Raw genomic sequence first — 20,294 nt, forward strand, 5'->3', positions numbered from 1 at the left:
ATACAGTGGAACCTTGGATTGCGAGCATAATTTCTTCCTGGTATATCAAAGTACTTGTATATTTAAGTGAATTTCCCCATAAAAAATAATGAAAATGCTGGAGATTCATTTTACAACCTAAAAATATTTAATACAAAATATAAAGTAAAAATAAAAACAAATTCACCTGCACTTTACCTTTGAAAAGAATCGTGGCTGTAGTGATTGAGACCAGAGAGAGGAAAGGAGAGGAGATGAGGGGGTGTTACTGTGTAGCATTCACTTTCACGCACACACACACACACACACACACACACACACACACACACACACACACACACACACACACACACTATTTTGCTGATATAGTCTCTCACTCACACAAGTGCGCACACACATACACAGACACATGGACACACACACGCACACACCAGTTTTCAGACAGACTCAGTGAGAGGAGAAGAGATAAACTACACACACCAGTTTAACCGAATAGAGACTCTCAATTACACAAGTGCGTGCACACACACACACACACACACACACACACACACAAATACAAAATAAAAGATGATTAATGTGCATACATTGTCACAGACTACACAAATGATGCACGTGCACTGAGACCGAGCGTAGGAGATGATTACCCAAAATTCTGCAGAGAGAGAGAGAAAGAGAGAGAGAGAGAGAAACCATTGGGTCAGTTGTGATCATGTGATGCTCGGTGTCAAAACAAGAAGCGCATGCGTGATACATGATAGTCTATGAAATTTGGTGCCTGTATTTCAAGGCTCGCTCGGTTATCAAGTCAAAATTTCTTGAAAATTTTCTTGTCTTGCGGAACGCTCTCAAACCGGGTTACTCAGAATCCGAGGTTCCACTGTAAGTCAAATTTACTCAAACCCCGCAACCATTTAATTGAATATAATGTAAATGAAGAATCTTTAAAACAATATTTATACTGTCATCAATTTTATTTTTTAATAAAATTGCATTCTGATACTGTTTACATCGACCTTACCATCAACCTCATCTACTTCTCTTGTAGAAGTGCATTAACATGCCATATGGCATCTATTTCCAACATTCACCTTGGAAATAGATCAACATACTAGTTTGGCAAGTCAAAAAAATTCCCATTAGATTAGGCTCAGACATGGGTATATAGTTTGAAAAACTTCAGAATTTATTGGCTTCTGTTCCTCTTTACACTTTGTAATAATGTTGTTGTGCCTTACTTCAATTGCTTAAGCAAAAAAAGTAATGATGAGAAGTGGATAAAGGTGTTTTGGAAACGCTAGCAATGTCATATACCTAACCCTACAGTACTGTGAAATACTTTTTTTTGCCTTGACTTTATTTTCTTTCTTTACTTTAGTGTATGAAACCTTTGCAACATTAGGTTAAAATGTTGTTATAATTTTTAAATAACTTAAATTTTCATTTACATTTGAACCAGGTCATCATATACCTACAGTATCATGCAAAAGTCTTGAGCCACCACTCTTTTTTTTTTTTTCATGCAAAAAGATTCTTGGATTTTCTTGAGGAATAACTCTCCAGGCATCCTGAGGGACTTTTTTGGCTCTAATTGTCAGTCCAGACTCTGTACCTGTTTCAAAGGAATTTATTTTTTTGCTTGTTAGGCATGAACCAATGAGAAACAGGTGCAGATGAAGACAGGTGATCAGGGCTGTGATTAGTACACTGGTGACGCTGAATGCTGAATGACGAGAGGTGAAATGAGGTTGCTGCTGAGGTTATTACATAAACAACCACTTTAATAGTGTCTTTAGATACTTTACAGCGGGTCACAGTAAAACATTTGTTCCCATTTCTTTACTTTCATCTATATCATTAAATTTTATTAAAATTAATACGAAAAAATAATGGAGGGTCAAGACCTTTGCACAGTACTTTATACCTAAAGCCCTACTAAAATGCAGCTTTGTATATTATAAATATTGTAGATTAATTGTATGGGTCAATACAGATTCAAGGTCTTAAATGCTTTTAATGTTAAACTTAAGAAGCTAGCTTTTTTTTTTTTTGTGCTTATGTTTTATTAATGACTGTTATTGCAGACCAAACAAAATGATAAAGAGTGGCAATTAAACTATGCAAATCAATATTCTTGTGGATCTGCTCCCTCTCAAATCCTAGCCACCAGCAATAACTCTTAAGCATAAAACATAAATATGTGGTTAAGATGGTTAATGAAGATTTTGGCCATTTACAGTTACATTAGATTAAATTTAGACATTAGATTGCATTACTGGAATATTGTTTGATATTTCTAGTACAATTCCTTGGTTGGATTTTCAACTAGTTTTTTGTTTATTATTATTTATTATAAATATAATTTAAGATGAAATATTTTAAACAATAAAAAAAAACATTTTGGGCAGTCTATAGAAAAATTAAATTTTTCATAAGTAAGTATATTGTACAAGGGTGTATTTGAGACTTGAGATCACAGTTTTCCCAGAGGAGCTCACTTAGTCTTTCTTGTAACTTTACATTCTACTAAAATGATTAATTTTATTTACTGAAAACATGTGTAATAATAATAATAATAATAATAATAATAATAATATCTAAAAGAAGAACTCCACCAATGTAATGTTACCTCCATACTAGTACAAAATGTTCATGTTACTAATATAATTACTACCAAACACTTACAGTGTATGTTCCAGTATAAAAAGTGACTGAATCATCATCTTTAAGTCCATGTTCTTGGAATGTGTGTAAAGACTTTAGTGGCATGGTTTGAATTAAATATGAACGCTAACTGTACCTAAGCAGGGAAGTGGTGCCAGGTTTATAATGCAATGCCATCAATGCCACCTGTCTCCTCTGAAATCTGCATATGCAGCACTGCACCCATCTCATACTCTGAACAGCATGAAGAAAAAAACCCTTATCTTCAAAATATTACTTAAATTACCCACAGTGTGAAGGTTGCCTTTTTGTACTCTTTTTTTTCATGTTTACTGGTGGATAGCAAACCAACTAGGTGCACACTGCCACATGTCCTATCAGAGTGTGTAAATACACAAGTGAACTTTAATACAGAAAAACATTAGTAAACATCTGGCCAGCAGGGAAGTAGGTACAATTATACATGGGTGCAGAATGGAGCTAGTGAAAAACAGCATCAAAGACTCCAATTATTTTATTATTTTATTTTCTGAATTGGAATAATCTACTACCTGGTCATATGAGAGAACGAGATAATTCTCTGTATAAACTCTAAAATGCACCCAGTTACCAATGACAATCATGAGGCACTTTCATTTATGTCACAAAACCGTACCTGTGTCTCCATCCCTGTATTCTGGTTAATTTGTGTATAAAATGTATTTTTTGATGATCAATGCTAATAAAGTAGTAAACCTTTCTTAAATATGTTGCTATCTTTTTGGGGTTTGTTTTATTTTTGTTGCCTAAGTATCAGTACTGTAGGTACAGTAAGCTATTTACTACCTAGCCTAGGTGACCTATCAGCTACCCAAGCTATTTGCAGTTTTCCACTGATGTCCCCTATGAAATTATTTTGGAACTATGCCATTTCAGTAGCACAGGATAAAGCATCGAAATACCAGTAAGTTTTTTTTTTTTTGTTACGTGATTTATTTTCTACATTCTAGAGCTAAAACTGGAGGTTTCAAACTAGAGGTTTTTCTTCAGATTTCTCAGGAAACAGCATGTTTCTGAGAAGCTGCTGGTGGACTTCTATGCTATGTAAAAAGCACTCTGACATACTGTGTTTGTGTGTGGTTTGCAAACTGCACAACAGTGAAAAGGAAAGCACTTCAGAGCATCATCACCACCGCTCAGACAATTATTGGCTGCCGGCTTCCCTCACTGGAATAACTGTATAGTTCCTGTTGCCTTAAAAAAGGCCAAGGATATATTAAAGGACCCATCTCATCCTGGCCAGGCTTTAATTTTGTTACACTTGTGTAATGACAATGAAGATTCTATTCTATTCTATTCTACTTTGTATTCTAAAACTATGAAATAACATATATTGGATTATGTAATTAAGTAACAACCAAAACAATCAATTGTTATTTTAAGACATGAAGTTCAGCTGTTTTGGAACAGTTCTTGCAGGCAAATGTACATTTGCAAACCATCAAACAACATAATAAAATTGTCACTCATGAAGACCAACCCAGAAAAACAAGACCAAAACTTCAATTTAGAGTTACCAACCTCAGGATTCACCAGTTGACAGCACCTCAGAGTAAAGCCTTTATCAGTGTTTTACAAAGCATGAGTAGCAGTTACATCTTAACTGTTTAAATGCACTGTTTTACAATGTAGAAAAAGTAGAACGTGCAGTTCCGTGGGTCTTGTCATTTAGACATGTGTCATGTGCATGCATGTGTATAAACCTCTTAAAATTGGCACGGAGCATGCAGTCAATTAGGTAGCAACAGCTGAGCATATGCTGAGCATGTGTCGTTTCTGGTAATCCACTTACCAGAATTAAAGTAACAGAATTAAAGTAACGCTGACTTTTACCAACACAACCCCTGCATTGACCTGCTGACCCAATCCATCACTAGCAGGGGGTCTCAGTGCTCCAAGAGCTGCCTAAATGGCCTCTGACCCCTCAAGTTCCTCCTGAACCAGTAGCTCTTTCAGCTGCTCCTTAGGACTACTTAGACTGCAGGGAAGTGTTCTCTAAGTGAGATGCTCAGAGGCATCCTCCTTAGAGACTTTCCAGTTGTACAATTAACCTGTCAGAAGGCCACCCGGTTCCTCATAGAAAACCTGGACTGGTAAGGACCCCCCCATCCCTGCATTATTGATGGGACCCAGGCACCTGCCCTGAAGCGAATACCAGACGCATGATGAACCCTGAGAGCCACCCAGTATTTGGGGGACTGGAAGGGGTATGGCCCAAAGGAGCACTCTCGAGTTGCAGCCTGGCCTATAATGGACCCTAACCCTGGGAGAAACATGCTGAAAAACAAAGGAATATTTGGAGCCGTTGGTTGGGGAAGGTCCGAAGGTCTTTTTAGTAGGATAAATTAGGGGGCAGGTTGGATCCAAAAACTTAGGTACATACCTGCCATAATAGCCAGACAGCCCCAGAAAATGTCTCAACTCCTTTATGGCCTTCGGTTGTGAGCAGGCTGTCATCACTGTCTTATCAATTCGAGAGCACATCTGCGCATGGGCACAGGTGTAAGCCCAGATATCATACTTCCACCCACTCAATTCTTTACTTGTTTGGGTTAGATCTGAATAACACGTATCTCAACAACCTCAGGATAGTCCTCAGATGCTGTAGTTGCCCTTGCCAATTATTGCTATAAAAATAAATGTCCTCAAGACAAAAATCACTGTTAAGAGAATATAAATGGAGTATTTTTCACCATATGGAATTGCAGCTTAGAAGAGCAAAGAAGGTTATGAATTTTAAACCAAATGACACACAGAGAACAAGAGGATCTGCAAATACTGTATCCCTTTGTTAAGTCCAGTTTTAACTGAAATCAGACTGTTTCCAACTGATCTAGCAGTTTGTCAATATTTTAATTACCTATGTGATCAGTTTAAACACTACACAGAACCACACTAAACTATCTTGCTTGGGAATGAGTACCAACAGACCAGTCACTGTAGGACTACACACTTATCCCAATGCATGCGTGTGCATGCATGCAGAGAAGCAGATAAGCAATATAATATACACCATGAACAAGAGAAATATAGAATCTTGAATCAAAGAAACCACCAGTTTCCAGCTTCCTGGTCTCCCTCAATTACACTTCATTATACTGGCGCTGAAACCCAGGATCCAGGAAACCATGTCCACCCTATGCTCACTAAAATTATCTAGGTCCTCAACTCCATCCAGCAAACCCGGCCCAGGGCTAGGGTGACCAACACCACCCATTTCCATTGGCTCAGCAGCTCTGGGGTGCCTTTTGCTTCTGTGGCAAGAAAATTTGATGCCAAGGCTGTCATTGTGCTGGTTGTCCTGGAGAAGTTCAACTAACATTTGCCACCAGAAACAACAGAGTTGGCCTAATGCCATATCCAGCATTGCTGATGGTGGCCACAAGATTGTCAACGGGCCATGTGGCAGTGTACAGGGGTGAAGGCAGTGCCTCATCATATCTTGCTTACTTTTTTCACTTTCTCTTTCCCATCATCCTTTTCTAGCTCTGCCTCCTGTGGTCTCTGTTACCTGGCTGTGTGAGAAAGGGCCCCATTGTGACTGAATAAGACACTAAACTGTCTCATGGCTCATTTCCATTGGCCAGGCATTCACAACATTGTGAGATCAGGTATGCTTTTTATTGAAGTTCTACTAATTAAATTGTACCATCCCAGAAGGAGTGTGTTAAGCAATTAGTTGGTCAGGACGGAACACAGACACTGGAAGAAAGGAGATGAGGGCAAAAAGTGCCCTTGTATGATGAAAAAAGTAATTCAGGGTAGCGGGTGGTATAATCTATCATGAATAAGATGTACTCATGACTCCTTGCTGAGTTTGGGAGCAAGCCGACCAAGTTCATTCCAATGTGTTTAAATGAGACACTGATGACAGGCAGAGGAATGAGGGGGGTAGGGGGAGGTTTTCTGGGTGCTATCTTTTGGCAATTGGGGCAATGTTGACAGCGGTCTTTGCTTTTCACTCTGAGGCGACCGCAGAGTGTGAATGGCCAGGTTCATTACTGTGTTGACATTCCTTTCGGATGTCACTAAAAGTTCACATTGTTCCCCTCTTCTCTCCATGTGGTAATATAACAGCTTGCCATGAGGTGAGGTCTGGGGTGACTGCCATCCACTGCCCTTCCTCAGGTGGTTTACCTGAGCTTTCGGTGGGAACTGTGGGTTGTAGGTCTAGTGATGGAACCATGGCTGCATGACAGCTGGAGAGACCACAGTGAGTCAGAATTTTATCTTTTAGTTAGTCATAGTTCTCCGCTTCCTCGCATCCCACACACTGGAATCCTAAAAGACATTCTAACTGATCGGGGAATGACCTTTATGTTTCACACACTATGCAAAAGATTTTTTTTGCTCATGAATAGACTTAATTACTTAATTTCTGTGAGAACTACTGTTATTTGAGTGTTAGAAAATTTGACATTATTTAGTAATTTTTATATCCAATGACAAATTTAAAAGCCAGAGAATTGTTCTTTCATGGCAGTCAAAAAAGGCATCAAAATCCCTATGACATCATTTTTACCGGTTATGTCAAATTATTATTTTAAACAAGGCCAGGCATGGTACAGGTCTAGTGACTTAGCAGCAATGATTCCTTGGTGCAAATCCATTGTGTTTTTTTATTTATTTATTTATTTGTTATTTTGTTTGAGCTACTGACTTGCATTTACTCTGTTCTAATTGCCTCTAATTGAAAAACATACGCAGACTTTCTCTCTCTCTCTCTCTCTCTCTCTCTCTCACACACACTCACACACACACACAGAAAAAAGGTGTGTCATTTCTCTGTCACTAGATGTAATGGAGTGGAGTAAAAGTTAAAAGTATTAACAGATGAATTTACTAAAGTAAAGTACAGCTACATTAAAAATTTACATACATATAAAGTACAATAACAAAATAAATGTACCTTGTTACTGTCCCCCACTGATTCTGATTTCTTTCTTTGTATGTCTTGCCTAAAAGTTTGATGTGTGTGAAGGGTCTGTATACCAATTCCATGGAATTTACTCCATATAGTCCATTCTGTGTTTCATTTCCTACCTTCCAGCAAGATATCGTAATAGTCATGTGACTGCAAACAGCCTATTAAACTGTACGATCTGGTTGGAGATACTTAATAATATTAGTGTTTTGCATCCGCAGCTTCCCTGCCATCAGGATGACTTTTCTCCACGAATAGGGTGGGAGAAAAAAAAGAAGAAAGGACTTGTATTATCTTGTCTCAGATGCCAAGGAATTCATGTGCACCAAGTGGAGAAGTCAAAATGGATGTTGTGTGAGTGAAAGAGATTTTTGTGTTCTGTAATTGCTGGTCAGGCTGACTTCCATAATAATCTCTGCGTAGGAAAAGTATTTTTCTTTTTTTTCTTCCAGATTATGACATTTGAGAAATGAACAGTGGTTAGTGTGTATGAGATTTGGGGTCTACAGAATCTACAGATGGAACTCCAAGGAAAAGTCAAACAGTTTTAATGGGCTTTTTTGTGTTATAGTTCTGTGCTCTAATATCTTACTGTATGGACAAAATGGCAGAACAGTTTTGAACATGAAGCGGATTGGTGAGCCTAGCCTGATGAGCCTGAAGGCAAGTGAGCCAGGGAAATGGTTAAATTTAAAAGGTGGCCCCGTCTCAGTGGCTTGCCCTGTATTAGGAAATCTCCAGAGAGCTTGGAGACTGTGGAAAAATAGAAAGATATCTGTGGCTAATGGTCAGTGGTCTTTTTACAAGGAGGCAATGACTGTACGATGGTGGCTGATAATCTGCCGCCAGCCACAGTGAGTTAACGTGCCCTGCCCCTCCTGTGTGTGCAGGGGAGCTGATCATGCTGCTGAATGCTTTCTTCTTTCTGGTTAAGTGAAGAGCTGGCAGAGGGTAAGAGGCACTGGCTATAGACCCACTATTATAAGTGCTTTCTCGCAACATTTCTGTCACAATGCTAGTGGCTTTGCGGATGCGTGTGGTGTATATGTCTTTGATAGAGGGAAGAAAGACACTGATCATTTTCTTGGCTGTCCTCACTATCAGCTGTAGAGTCCTGAGCTTCGATATGGCCTGTTGCAAAGTCCACATACTGCTGAAATTTAGGAAGTACTGACTTGAAATTTGCATTGTTAAGTGGAACCTCGGATTACGAGTAACGCGGTGTTCCGCAAGACGAGCAATTTTTTTTTTATAAAAACGAGCATTGTCTTGGTTTACAAGCCCCGAGTATCATGTTTTACGTATGCGCTTTTTGTTTTGACGCAGAGCGTCACGTGATCACAACTGAGCCAACGGTTTTTCTCTCTCTTGTGCTGTGGAATCGTCTCCCCTGCTGGGTCTTTGTGCTCGTCTCTTACTGGTATAATCAACATCTGTGCACGCGTGTACTGTTTACTATAACACTGTGACCCCGTGTGTGTGTAAATCATATTTTATTTTGTGCTTGAAAGCGCGTGTGTACAGCGCGTGTACTATTTCTTATAACACGCATGTGTGCGCGAGAATAAGGCAAAATAAATTCTAAATACAGAGGTTAAAAATCTATTTTCCTCCTCATCGCGGTGTGTGTGTGTGCGCACATGCAAGCGTAATTTGACACTGTGCCGTGTGTGTGTGTGTGTGTGTGTGTGTGTAAAACCCCTATTCACAAACACACACACAAGCCCACAAAAATGAAGGCCAGAGGCACACACTCTGTTCCCTGGAGAAACTCTGTTGCTAATCTTTTTAGGGGTGAGGTGCTGGGTCATTTGTTTGTCTGTTTTACTTTACAGCAGTGATTCTGTTAGTTTGCGCTCACACGAGTGTCATTAGCTTAGTTTATTGCTAATTTCAGATAAAACAGTGTAGCGGGAGAGAGACGTTGATTTATGACCACTGTTTACGGAAGTGTAGTCCAGTGCGGGAGATGCATTGTGGGTAATGCAGTCCGGTGTGTGTGAACGCGAATGTGAGATTTAAGTTAGGATATTGAGCCTGAGTTTTGCTCTTCAGGAGTTTTTTTAGTTGGATTTAAGTGCAGGATCCACCTGAAAGTTTGTACTATAACCTGACAATGCAGAAAATAAAAGAACGGGCATTGACGAGTTCGTCCATCTCATCATTACACGAGCATCAATTAACGGGCTGTTACGCTGTCGCGAGCAACATAAAAAAAAGCGGAGAAGCTTTAATAATTTAGAGAACAGTCTTTCCGTTAATGTGTGTTTAAGTGTGTTTAAACGAGAGGAGAGGAGTTTTAATGTGTAAGATGAGGAGGGGGACACAGGAGGGGCTGAAAGCAAGAGTCTCAACTTACTCTAGCCTCACACACACATACACAGTGCCTGCACGCACAAAGGGAAACACTTATCTGCCAGAATTTATTTTTTACTTTTTTGAAAGGTAAAGTGCAGGTTAATTTGTTTTATTTTTACTTAATATTTTGTGTTAATAATTTTTATGTATTTATTTTTTTGGTCTGTAGAACGAATAATTTAATTTTCCATTATTTCTTATGGGAAAAAAAAAATTGTTTCACGAGTGTTTTGGAATATGAGCCCACTTCCGGAACGAATTATGCTCGTAATCTGAGGTTCCACTGTTCATCCGCTCCAATTCTGTTCATTAAACTGAGGCACAGGTCTAGGGACAGTATCAGTGATGCATTGGTAGAAACCCATTGTGTTTTTTTTAAGTTACTTATGGAATTGCACTTTGCTCTAATTGCCTGTTGGCAAAACACACACACACACACACACACACACAAAGGGTGCATAATTTCTCTGTCACCAGATGTAATGGAGTAAAAGTCAAAAGTATCAACAGATAAATGTACTCAAATAAAGTACAGATATGTGAAAATGTACTGACCATTGTTCTTTATATCATTTCCTTTCTTCCAGAGAGATATTACATAATCATGTGATTGCAAATGACCTGTTGGACTAAGAGATCCGGTTGGAGCTTTTTAATAATATCAGTGTTTGTTATCAGCAAGACTGCTTTTACTGCCATCATGATAACCATTCTCCAAAAACAAGGTTGGAAAAAATAAGAAGACAGGACTTGCATTACATGTGTGTATCATTCATGTCTCCGATACCCAAGAATCCATGTGCACATAGTGGAGAAGTTAAAAAGGATGCTGTCTGAGTGAGAGCCATTTTTGTGTTTTGTAATTGCTGGTCAGACTGATGACTTTCACAATGATCTCTGTGTTTGGACAAGTTTTTTTTTTCTTTTCTTCCAGATTATGACATTTGAGAAATGAACAATGATCAGTGTGTATGAGGTTTGGAATCTACGGATTCTTCAGATGGAAACTCTAAGTAAGGGTCACACAGTGTTAATGGGCTGTTTTTGTGTTATACAGTACGTAGTTCTATGCTTTGATATTCAATTGTTCCCTTTTAAAAGCTACACGCGATGCTGCGTAAAAACGCTATGGGAACGCTCCTCGTGTGACCGGTTGTTGAAGCATGTGTGCCAAACATGGCAAAGATTTTGGCATATACCCAGATAGCACAGGTACGTCGCGGAGACGCCTGCTAAAGAGCGTATCATCTGGTTAACGGACATTAGTTTGTTTAAAGACGAACACTACATTACTTTGTAGATGTAAATGCAGGTTCATGTTCCTTTTCCCATTTTCTTTCTTATACACTCAAAAAAAAGGAAGTTGGCTACCTGTTACATGTTCATAAAAGGAATATGTGTTTTGTACATAATAATTTTATGTTTTCAAGATGAACATGAATAAATTATGTTGTATTTGCATGAAATTTAAATGTCACCTGCTGTTTAGCGATGTTTAGTCACATTATTTTGGTTTAAGCTATTTCTTGTATTTTTAATCACACTTAAAATACCGACGGTTATATGCGCGTGCTTAATCTGTGGTTCGGTTCTGGTTTCGGTCTGTTCTCATGAGTTGTGAAGCGAGAGGAACTAAGTATAAATATTGTTCATTTGATAAATTAAGTATCATGAATTTTAATTGAATCTATCTCTGTATTTTTTTACAGCAGTTTGTGACTGAAAAGTGTCCTGTCTGCATCTGACTTCAAGAGTTTCCTGACCAACCGTATCTAACTGTCATGCTTCAGCTATGAGGAATCCAATCCTTCAGTTTTCGACAGAATCGAATGCTAAAATTTATCAAAGATTTCCTTCGCTTGGCCCCAGGAAGAATGTAATTTTTTGTTATTTGTTATGCATGTATATATGTTATAAATATAAAGTGTATTGTTTTGTCTGTAGTGTATATAGTGAGATATCCCGTTTTTTTGTTTTTGTAAAAATTAATTAAATGTTTGACTGTTATTAAATTTATTTTTTATAAAAATAAACGAATCTGTGTTTTATTATTAGTTGAGAGTGTGATTTATTTATTTATTATCATATTTGGTCATTGTAACATGCATTAGGGAGCATTATAGACATGCCGAGGTTATTTAATTAAAATAATGGGAGGGGGGTGTTTTAAAGGTCCTACACATCATATTTTTCATTAAATGTTAATATGATCTTTAGGGTCCTAATGAAAAGTTTGTATTATACGTTAATTAAAAATTTAAAATTATTGTGTAAAAAAACACTAATTTTACCTGGTAAAAACTAGCTCTGTTCTCAGCAACCTGTTTCAGTACATGCTAATTTAAATGCTCATGACCTCTGCTGAGCCCGCCCCCCCCAGTTCTGTGGGGCGTGTCTTCACAACACACGTGGGGTATAGCCACGGAAGTGTAGTCCAGTGTGGACAATGCTTTGGACTGCATTACCCACAAAGCATTGCCCACAACGCAGTGCTTTGTGGGTAATGCAGTCCAAACTGGAAAACGCTGGAATATAGAGCCTGAGCCTGTTTTTTTCAGTCGTTTTTGGTTTGATTTAAGTACGGAACCTACGCGGAAGTTTGTAATATCGCCTGACAACGCAGAAATTAAAAGAATGGACATGCATCGACTCAATTTGTCTTTCTCATCACTGCATGTGCATGAATTAACGGGCTGTTGCGCTGCCGCGAGCAACAACAACAAAAACCGGAGAAGCTTACCGAGAGAGATACAGACGCGATGTGTTTACTGATGTGTTTACATGCCTTTTTAATCTTCGACAGACATCGTTATAAACCATCTAACGTAACAAAGGTAAGCATAATATAGTTTTCCGACTACGTACACAGTTTGCAACTAGACAATCACCTTAATCCATTGTTTATTATAAACGGGCGATTAGGGATTATATAGAGACGGATGTACATAGAGAAGAAGCCATAACCATGTTCTATGAGAGTATAAGTTAACTTACACTCCGCATTCAACGTGATTATTAGAAAAGGCGATCTGCAAAGATTCATAGTAAAATAAATCACACTCACTGAGCCTGGTGAAGATGAAGCAGGAACACGAAGCAGTAGTACAGATCCATTTTTTAGGAGCTGCTTCCTAGTAAAACCTGCTTTATATTGACCCGCGTTTATAAAGCAGTCTGGTGAAGAATGATTATCGCAAACAAGCTAACGTCCCCGCCGATTTACCTAAATGCGTATTTAGGTAAATCGGCGGGGACGTTAGCTTTAAAAACTAAATTCACTAGGTAGGTACTAACTAGGTCACTAACCCTAGGTAGTGAATGACAACTGCTGTGTTCGCTATTACACCCAACAACTGTACACAACACTCGCTTAGGCGCCATTTTGCTCCAGCGGCGAAAAATAATGGCCGACAGCTTCTTCTCACTCGGGGCGGGTCTTTGCTAAAACACCAGTGTCAATCAACTTGTGTAGGAACGACCTCTTGTGGTGTCGTCACACGGCAAGGCATTTGCGATTGGCCTGATTTCAGAAGGGGCGTGTTATTGTAATAAATGAAAAGAAAACCACTGGGTGGCTCTTTATCATCGTAGAGTGGTTGTGTACGCATTTTCCTAACACACAGTTCAGTCCAAACAGCTTAAAAAAGTGCATGTAGGCCTGTATGACCCCTTTAATAAAACGACGTCTATCCGACATGAATCAGACATTTGGCAGATGTATGAACATCTGATTAAAATCGTCTAAAGAGCGGATCAGGGATTTTTTAATTTATTTACGCCTTAAATACGTCTAACATCTGGCACGGACGTCTTGGCGACATCTGCCAGATGAGCAAACGCCCTCTACCAGACATCTGCCAGATAAAAAAGATGACGTCGCATAGACGTCTCCGCAACGTGTGTGTGCTATCTGGGTATAACCTCGGTTAGGTGATGTCATTCGATTAGGTGCACCTGGAGGTTATAAATAGGCATGAACCGGAAACTCTTTTTATCTTCTTTTAAAAAGAAAGTGAAAGTAGAAAGTGTCTTATTACTCACCAAAAAGATGGAAGAGATAGACATGAGTTAGTCCCTCTGTGTAAAAGAATATCTCGCTGAGTGCGATCTTCACGCTTTCTGTTTTCAGTGTTTGGGGGAGGAGCACGCTATCTCTTGAGGGGCTTGAGGGAGCAGGTAAGTATTGTGATTTCTTGCTATTAAAGTCCCTCACGCTTACCTTGGCGTTTTTAAAATCAAACCGCGAGCCGCGACACATTTTTCGCGTGCCTATCTGGCGGGAGTGCACGAGACGGAATTTTCCTTTTCTCTCGCTCTCTCGCCGGATCATACGCTTTTACCGTCCATTTCTTAAGCGTGCTTTGACGCTTCCTGTGAGTGGGCGGAAGAAACTTCCTCTCTCACCTCTGCAGAGATGGAAACTGTCCCTTCAGAGCGCTTCTCTAATGATGAGCAATCGTATCATTTGTTATTGAAGGTAACACGCGCGGGCGAATGTAAAATTCGCGTAAAAAAAAAAAAAAATCCCCCAAACGCTCAAAGTTAGACGACAGATTTCTGTCGGGCATCAATGATGGCCCCTCCCTTTCTTGGCGACCTCTATGTGTTAACTCTTTCATGGAATAAACTGTATTTATCCCGTGTTTTTGTGCTATTGACATTGATTTGTTCCAATGTCATTGATGAAAGTGCAATCCTTTATGATGATGCCCCAGATTAAAGAGACACTTGCAGGCTATCTCTCTCCTGGGAGCTCATCCTCCCGGGAAAAATCCACACTTCCCACCAAGCGTGTAGACTAACATCTTTGTTGGTGGGAAAAGCTTTTTCAGGCAGCAAGTCAGGCTGATGCTGTTCTGCACACAATGACTTTGCATGCATACCAGGATGACCTAAAGAGATTTGAGCACTGGCAGGAGGCCGTGGTTTCAATCTCCGCCACCACTGGTGTTCGGGGAGCAGTAGTCTCAAGCGAAATGTTAGGTGTTCGGTTCCTGCCACGTTTCAGGATGCCGAACATCTAACACCTGTCTAATCTTACATATCATGGGTGTCACATGGGATTTGACCGCAATGCAGGCACAGCTGTCTCCTGCGAGTGGCGAATCCATTCTCAATACCCTAAAGGAGATCAAGCTAGGCCAGAAAGTGACTTTTACTACTTTCGGAGAGTGTTAGGTCTCATGGCAGCTTTTGGTTTCCACTGTGATACCCTTGGACCTTCTGCACATGAGATCGCTCCAGTTGTGGCTAAAAGCCAGGGGATTTCATCCAAGGGCCAGTCCCCTGAGGCAATAAGGGTTACGCGCAAGTGCTTTGTACCCTTTCTATGTGGTTCAGGCCCCGGTCTTTGACTCTGGGTCCCACTCTAGGTCCGTGTTGTCGTCGCAGATTGCTAACAACAGACGCCTCCCTCATATGGGCTGGGGTCCGGTCTTAGATGGCCATCCAGCCCAAGGGATCTGGAGAGGTCATCTTCTCGTGTGGCACTTCAATTGCCTTGAAATGATGACTCTATTTCTTGCCCTGAAATACTCCCTTTAGCAGCTGAAAGGCTGCCATGTCCTGGTACGGGTGAAGACAGCCCTTGCTCTTTGATTCCAGGGCATCTGTATCCTGAATTACTGTACATAGACGACTGGCAGATTCTGGCTCAGTCTTAGCAGCTAGCGCTTCGACATCGAGATGTCATCCTAGCTCACTCTGATTCTTAGGATTGAGATTTAACGCCACAGAAAGCGTTCTCATTCCTGCTCAAGTACTACATAGTATGGGTGTCATATGGGATTTGACCGCAATGCGGGCACAGCTGTCTCCTGCGCATGTCGAATCCACTCTTAATACCCTAAAGGAGATCAACCTAGATCAGAAAGTAACTTTACTATTTCCAGAGAGTGTTGGGTCTCATGGCAGCTTCCGGTTTCCACAGCGATACACTTGAACCTTCTGCACATAAGATCACTCCAGTTGAGGCTAAAAGCCAGGGGATTTTTTCCAAGGGCCAATCCCCTGAGGCAATAAGGGTTGAGCGCAGAAAAGTTTGTACCCTCTCTATGGAGCTAGCGCCTCTGCATCGAAATGTTGTTCTAGCTCACCTTGTTTTCTTTAGGATGGAGTCTCAACGCCACGGTAAGCATTCTCTTTCCTACACAAAGTATGACTTTGAGTGTCATGTGGGATCCGATCACACTATGCTCTGCTTTGGGGACAGGACAAATTCTTGTCCCTCAGGATTATTTACATTTCAGGACATAGTAAAACATGTAGACCCAGTCCCCTGCGGTACTGTTTCAGTGCTGGAGTTTATGCAAGAAAATTTACTTGGGGCTTATGCCCTAGTACACTCAGAACGTACGTCCTGACTGCTTTGCCAATTGGCCAGCTAAAGCTATTCTGCGTCCTTACCCAACTATCTTCTGCAGTTGTTCTCGAAGCCTCTGTCCTCTGCCGTTACAGCTCCGGAGCAGTAAGACTTAATTCACTGTGTCCAGTTCATGCTCTTCAAATTTATAGCATACCACCGCACTAGTCAGTGGCGTAAATCAGAGCAGGTTTTCATATGTCATGGGACTGCGGCCGAAGGGCAGCCGTCACTAGGCGAGTCGGGTGAGAGATGCTAGTGCCCTAGCCTATGGGGCGTGTTGCACACTTCGCCTCTATTTATTAGGGCCCATTCGACCAGGAAGCTTGCCTCATCAATTGCTCTGGCAAAAGGTGTTCCCAAGGGTGTTATCCGGCAGGTTGCCCTTTCCGCAAAACATTTGTCAGATTTCATGATTGGATGCCAGTCTTGGGGGTCCTCGAGTCAGCATCTCAGAATTATGTCTAGATTCCTTGTGGGGACTGTGCGCACTACACAACCCTGGGGTTCCAGACACTTGCAAAGCGGCGGAGTTGATATTCTCATTCCCATAGCGTTTTTACGCAGCATCGAGTGTAGTTTTGAAAGGGAACGTCTTGGGTTACTTTGCTGTAACCCTGTTCTCTGAAAAAGTGGGAATGAGTTGCTGTGCTCCAATGCCGCACTGCATGCGTGACTGGATGTCCTGTCAGACAAAATTGACCTGAGGATGTTTCCGGTTCATGCCTATTTATAACCTCCAGGTGCACCTAATCGAATGACGTCACCTGACCGAGGTTAAATATGTCGAAATTTTTAGCGTGTTTGACACACATGCTTCAACAACGGGTAACGCTAGGAGCGTTCCCATAGCGGTTTCAGGCAGCATCTCGTTCCCGCTTTTTCAGGGAGCAGGGTTACAGCAAAGTAACCTGAGACGTTAACATTTGGCAGAACAATTTCGAACATGTTTGACTTTGACATTTCTTGTTGACCTTAATTTCTTTCTGGCCATGTTGTGCTTTACATTTATACACAAGATACAAAGTTTTAATGTCTATCAAAAGTGCATACTTGGTAAGTAAATATTTTATAGAAAACTAAAATAAGGGTATACAACAGGGGTGTAACAGTATGCAAATTTGGCTATCATGAAATAAAAAAAAATGCATGAAACTTATTTATCTTGTAAATGTATTAACTTGTATAAATATTTAAACATGTGCTGAACTTCTACACTTGATTTGATGCACAAAAGATGGCTAAGGGACTTGTTCCATGCCAACAACCTGTCTCTATAATATAAACAAAGTTAAAGAGATGAATGTAGACATCAGGAGAGCACAGAATGAACACTCCCTGCTGAGCAGTAACAACTTTTCTGTGGAGAAAAGCACTAAATTCCTCTGTTAACCTGGAATAAACCATCAACTGTTTCAATACCAGTTATATAGAAAAAAAAGCCCACCAGCATCTCCACTTTCTGCAAAGGGTGAGAAAAGCCCAACTTCCACCTCCCGTCATTAGATGCATGAAACAGATTGAGCCTATTGAAGCTAACCACAAGGCCTCATGTCTTGGGGAGTCTACAGCACATTGGAATGCTGCTCTGTTGTTGCTTGGGCAGTTCTCCTAACCCCAAGGCCTCCCTAGCTTGGCTAATTGTCTGGTGAAGGTCTGGAAAAAAGCAGGAAATGAGCTTGTCCCAAAAGGCAGGCTGACAGAGTGTTGAATAAACACAGCCAGTTATCCATTTATATTGTCTATGTCGTGCAGGGGCGCAGAGCCAGAAACAGCAGGATATTTGTATTTGAAACACATTAGAATTTGTAATATATGATCTTATTAATCAGGGACAAAAAATACAAACTAAATGATTCAGAAACAAACTTTTTTTTTGTGATCTGGTTGTGCCCACTTCATTTTATGTACATGGACAGTGCATTGCAAAGAAGGTATATAAATCACCATTTGGAATTCTGTAAAGCTGAATAGTGACAATGTGTCTTAAAACTTTTAGAAACTTTCCCAAATATTTATTCTGGTGTGTTATCAGGGGTTGTGTATGAACATGGTATGATAAGGTAATGATAAAAATAATCCAATGGGCAAAAATTACAGCTTGTATTAGCAGCAGTGCTGAAAAATTTTGCGTATCTTGAAAGTTTATTCAGGAGGTAGGGCCAGTATGTACAGATAACACACCTCATAGTACATAATAATTTACTATAACCTCAACATGTTGTTATTCAAAGTGACTTCTGGGAATCCCTCACCCCCTTCCAGCTTTTTTACATCGACAGAAAAAATTTTCATAACAAGATAAATCTGTAAAAACCGATAAATCAAATATTACATTATTAAATAATACATACTCCACCAATATGTAATAATAATCCAACTAATAATAATATTGATAGCAATTTAATAATAAAAATTCTATAATACAAAATAAGAATGACATTATTATTAAATGCCAAATTGTAGAGGGATCTTTAATATCTCAAACTTATGCTGAAAAGTAGTTAATAACAGTCTGTGTGGCATTATATTGAGTGACATCATCTTGATCGATATCATGATGCTTTTTTTTCCCAGCACCTGCAGCTTTTTGGAGGTCTTAACATAAAATCCTCCCTATTCTACACACATACACATCACAAATGTTAACACTCACATCTTTTTCTCACACACATACAGTACACACACAAACACACACACACACACTAACAAGTCACATGTCTCACATCACACTCAAACTCACACACCACACACAAACACAGACTGACACACCCACAAATACACACTTTTCTCTCTCACAGAGACTAACACTCACATGTCTCACACACACACTGACACACCCACACAAACATACTAATGCACTCGACCAATACTTACGACCCAAGCCCTATATAGTGTGTGACGTGTCCAAGTTGTGCGGTGCACCCTGGTGGTGATGGCGCACAGTGCTTGGGCCCGCTCCTCGTTCCTTGCAACTATATTGTTGTTGTTGTTGTTGTTTTATAGTAAAACCGAGACTGAATTAACGCAGCAGCAAAGCACCATGCACCCCCTCAGCAGGACAGTGAATGAGATTTGCTGGGTGTGTGCTTGGCACCCACGAGTTGCAGATGGAAAGTGTAAACAGGGCTGACCATGCCTCACATAGACATTCACAGAGGATACATTAACAGAGGCTATGGGGAAAAGGTTTTTGTTGCTCCACTATAGTAAGGACCATAGTGCTGACATTAAGATGATGTTATAAAAATAACAGCTAGGCTGCATTTTCAAACATTTATTATAGACATGCATTTATGAAAATAGTACGCACAGAAGGTAATAAAATATTAAAAGAATATGAACAATAATTTGGAAGGCTGTTATAAAACATAAACACACATTGATCTCTGTAATAGTTAAATCAGCCAAATTGCCGATAATGATCGCTGTCATTATGTGGAATCTTTTTTAATTCTTATTCTAATCCTTGAATAGAACAATTGGGTCTAGTTTAATACATTTTACTATAACTTATAATAGTTTTACATAAAGTCTTGCTTTATATACCTTCTAGAACATAATAATTTACTATAACTCTGACAAGTTGTTATTCAAAGTTCTTGGAATCCCCCACCCCTTCCAGCTTTTTGGATTAGCTGCTCCTCCTGTGTGTATTTAAAGTGAGGCACCCCTTCTTCACAAAGCCCTACTCAAGAAGGAGAAGGAAATACCCCCATTTGTGCAGTTCCACGAATTTATTAGGAACAAACCACAAAAGGGGGAAAAAAAATACAGAAGAACTATTTATCCATCCATACATCCATCCATGATTGAGGAAGTGCAGTGCCTTATCCAAGACTGAAATGAAATACTGTATATGCTGAGCCCACTGGAACACAGAGAATGTTCTGAGAAAAGACCAGGAAGCACAGGATAATGCAATAGAAGCAACATAAGTTATCTATGTATTCCTTTATCCAAGTGTCT

This window comes from Clarias gariepinus, chromosome 28 (genome assembly GCF_024256425.1).
Source record: "Clarias gariepinus isolate MV-2021 ecotype Netherlands chromosome 28, CGAR_prim_01v2, whole genome shotgun sequence".
Taxonomy (NCBI): Eukaryota; Metazoa; Chordata; class Actinopteri; order Siluriformes; family Clariidae; genus Clarias; species Clarias gariepinus.